Raw genomic sequence first — 4,504 nt, forward strand, 5'->3', positions numbered from 1 at the left:
ATATATTAAAATAAACTACTACTTACTATTTGTACTACTATCCCTTCTTCATGGTTTTTTACTTATATTGGGGCTTCAGGGTACGTATCCCCCGTGATAAACGAGGGACTGTATATAAATTTTTATGATAAAGCAATATTAGAACAGGAATACTGACTCATTCATTTGCGCCTTGAAGACACCTGTGTTTTTTTTTTTTTTTAATCAAGACGAGATCAGCATTAAACTTTTGTTTTGAGGTATATAAAGATATAAAAAGAAATAAAAAACAGAAAATCAAACTAATTTGCAAAACAAACCCCCCAAAAATGAAGACATTTTATTTCCAAAAAGAGGAAGGTTTTATACGGTTCAGAAGACTAAAACAAAATCTTTTTAACATTAACAACAGGAAAAGCCAATGTTTAAATGGAATTTATTGTTGCATAATTGTATTTAATTCTTCTGTGTTAAAATATATTCAGAATACATTTTAATCTAAAAAAAAAAACATTGTCATTATTTCTATATGTTCGAAATTTCATTTGTTATTTTCACTTCAAGCTAAAAATTCACACTATTATTTCAAAGTGATCACATTTTCAATAGTTGTTTTTCAGTTTAACTTTTCAGTGTTAAAAAATTTGGCACATAAAAAACTTCAACCTTTCAAAATTAAAACGCAATTCTTTCAGTGTCCTGAGATTCAACTGGCTCAATTTTGCTGTCTGAAATTCAGCGTCTAAAAATTCAGTGCAAAAAAGGCAGGGTTACTTCAGGTCACAGACATTAGCAAAGGATGCCAGAATCCAACACCTACATCTGCTTTCTTAGTCACGTGACGTTATGCTTGTTGCGCCAATTTTTGAAGGAAAACAGCATCTCCGAGGCAGTCGTGGAAGCTAACACTAACTCAACAGTGTGTTTATTTTAATTTTTCTGTAGTATGTTTTTTTTTTTGCGCATGAAGTTCAATACTACATAAACCAAAACAGCATCTAAAAACAGAAGCGAGCAGCGCGTTCATTTAAAATAGCCTTGTTCTATATTTTTCAAAATGATTTTGCTTAAACAAAAACAAAAAACACCTAATTACGTATCGGATCCCGCCCTTTTCTGTCAAAATCACAGAGATGCTATTCACATTGGATTAGTTTTATCACAGGACCTCCGAGTTCAGCAAAATATAATAGGTAATTTGCGGGGGAATTTTTACTTTACAAATTACTGACATGGCCGATTCGCATGGGATTAACAACACAGACAATCTCCGTAATTATTACAAATAGCATATGGTCCCTAGGTAAAACTAATAAGATAAGATAAGAACTTTATTGATCCCGCAGGAAATTGTTGTGCCCGGGTCCCAATACAAAAGGAACATACACAAGGAATCACACAAGATATAAAAAATAACAGAGAACGTAAAAATACCAACAATTAAGTTGTAGACAGAAACATTAAAGAGTTTTATTGTAGTACAGGATTAATGTTATTGTCCTATGTGTAGAAAGGGGGAGGAGTTGAAAAGTTTGATAGCCACAGGGAGGAAGGACTTCCTGTGGCGTTCTGTGGAGCACCTCGGTGGTCTCAGTCTACGACTGAAGGTGCTGCGGTAAGAGTCCAGTGTGGCATGTAGGAAGTGTGACGTATTGTTCAAGATCTGGAGCAGCTTCCTCAGCATCCTCTGCTAAACTAACTCGCATGAAGACTTGGCAATTGCTTTTACACTGGATGTCCTTCCTGACGCAACCACAGACCACCGAGCTACCACAGCCCTCTGTGTGGAGCAGAGAGCTTCCATCCGTGATGTCTAGGGGAGCAGATGGTGGGAGTTAAGTGGGGTAAATGAGGTTGGAGACAGGTGTGGGTTTCACCTTTTCCACCCACATTTTGATGTTGTCGCTCCGGAGAGTCGAACCAGCGACCTTCCAATCAGAGGCCCACCTTCTCTAACCTCTGCACCACCACTCCCCTGCTAACAACAGACAAATAAACACACAAAATCATACAAAAGGCAAAAACATCATTGCCCTTCTACCTTTGGCGGCGGGCGATCGTAAAGCCAAACCCTAAAGTTTTCTAACATGAAGGAATTCCTGTTTCGTCAGCTTTGAGTTGGACCGTAAATGTTGGGGGGCGGGGGGTGATGAAAAGCGTTTAGGAGGATCTAACAAATACTTCTCATTGCTACATTTAGGAATAATTTTAATTAGATGCGTAAATGTGTAAATCTTCGGGCCTGGTTTGACGACTGGTCTTACAACTCCAGGATTAAACGCCACTGACGAAAACCTAATACGAATGGAATGTGTCGGAGACAGTGACATGCCTTCATTGTGGTTTCTTAAAGAATGTATTTATTTAAATTCCAGGGTCAATAAATCGGACGTTTAATCAACCCCAGTGTGTTATTAGAGCCTTCAAAGCATCAATAAAGTTTGATTCATGAATCCCACATCCTCAAATTGTTGCCATGATGGTTCAATACAATGTTGAGAAAGCGTTTGTTACACCACAGACAAATGAGTTTTACCCTTAATTTGGGCATTAATTCTCCGCTCTGTGGTAAACACATAGATCTGGATTGCCAAATTTGGATGTGATTTAATTTCGCTCTGGTTTTTCTCTCGACTTAGTTCTTTGGTTTCGGTCTTATAGCCGTTTTCCCTCAGTGACGATAAAGACATGTCGATGAGAAGATTAAAAAATAAGCCGAACAAGTATCTACAATATGATTTTTAAGAAAAATAGAGTGTTTAGATTCTGTCTTCCTACTGGCAGCAGATGAAGCTAATTCCACGGCTGCATTTACATTCCAATGCATCTTCCAAAGCCTGAAAACCAATTGTATTAAATTTAGAATTTACTGTTATAATTGAAAGAATTTTTCCATATTATGAGTGCTATTACTGAGCGCAATATAGTTGCATTACTGTAGAAGTGAATAAATGAGTTTTGGGTGTTTATGGAAGAGTTTGCAGGTACACACCATGCATTCCAATTATGGCAGAATAAAGCAAAATGAAATTTTCATCTTCATTCAGGAATATGAATGTGTAATTTTACGAGGGGGGGGAAAAGTGCCAAAGAGGTAAGCACCTTGCCAGCATCGTGAAAAATGGCACCAATTAAAGCTTAACTTGCTTGTTTTCTCATAACATACATGTTTTCATAACTCTGAAATCAAATAATTGCCCCTCTTTATATCGCGCACAATAAAACCAAAAATATGGCGGCTGGAGGATGCTCTTGAATATTTTAGTGGGATTTCAGAGGCGCGCTGAAGAAACCGTGGCGAAGTGAGACACGTTTCGTGAGGTTCCTTCAAGAAAATCCAAGAGAAAAACAGCCTCATTTATCTTTACAGGCTTGGAAGGAGCAGATGATTTCATTTTTGTGATTATTTGCCAAAAGCAGTGCGCTGGTCCCTCACAGATTATATGAAAACAGTGTTTAGAAGTGAAAAAAACCCCACAAAAACAAGTGTTTGTTTTGCCTGAAGCTGTGGAACTTCTTGCTGCCGTCTCTTGGTCCAGCAGGTTTCCACAAGGCTGCAGACTGTGTCTAATCAACTGAGGCTTTTTTTTTTTAAAGGCAAGTCAATTAAATTTAATTTATAGCTGATTGTAATTATCGCCTCACAGAGGTACAATTCATAGTTTATTACTTTAGTCACTGTTTCTATTAATCCACCTCCAACACAGTCCCACAAACAGAAACGCTCACACACACTTCCACACAGGGCTGATGTTAATCAATTTGGAGGACTGCCCGGATTGTTTAAACTGTCATCACCACCCATCAGTCTGCCACAGCCTCGCAGGAATTTGAATATCTCCGGGGAGAAGCGTTCTTCCAATAAAACAATAAAACACACATCCGTGCACTCAGACACACGGGACTAAGAGCAACACACTTCAGCGCCATTATTTTCCGATTGTTTCATGAATACCTGTTAAAGCAAAACAGAGCTGGCACAAATACATTTTAATGAATATTGTCAGTTCTGCTTTCATGTGATCTTCTAGCTTTTTTTTTTTTTAGGACCAATCTGTATTATATTGAAACCAAAACAATCACATTTGTTTGTTTACCTGAATATGTATAATGCCAATACTTGTATAAATTTGAGGAAAAAATATACTGTACACTTCTATATATAAATATATATATATACATTTATATACTGTAATCTCTGGACTATTGAGTGCACCTGAACATAAGCCGGGCCCACTGTATATATATATATATATATATATATATATAATTTTTTTTTTCTTTTTTCGAAACAGTGCCTGTAACACGACTGGTTAAAAAATAATTAAAATCAACCGCAGCATTGTATAAGAAAACGATGTTCAAAGCATATGTATGTACGTTTATGTGTGTATATACATATATAGGTATATGTGTGTGTGTTGTATATAAATGTATATGTATGCTTACGCGTAAATATGTATATATATGTATGTATATGTGTGTGTGTTGTATATATATATATATATATATATATATATATATA

The sequence above is a fragment of the Nematolebias whitei genome, chromosome 23 (genome assembly GCF_014905685.2).
Source record: "Nematolebias whitei isolate Nwh7 chromosome 23, NemWhi1, whole genome shotgun sequence".
Classification (NCBI taxonomy): Eukaryota; Metazoa; Chordata; class Actinopteri; order Cyprinodontiformes; family Rivulidae; genus Nematolebias; species Nematolebias whitei.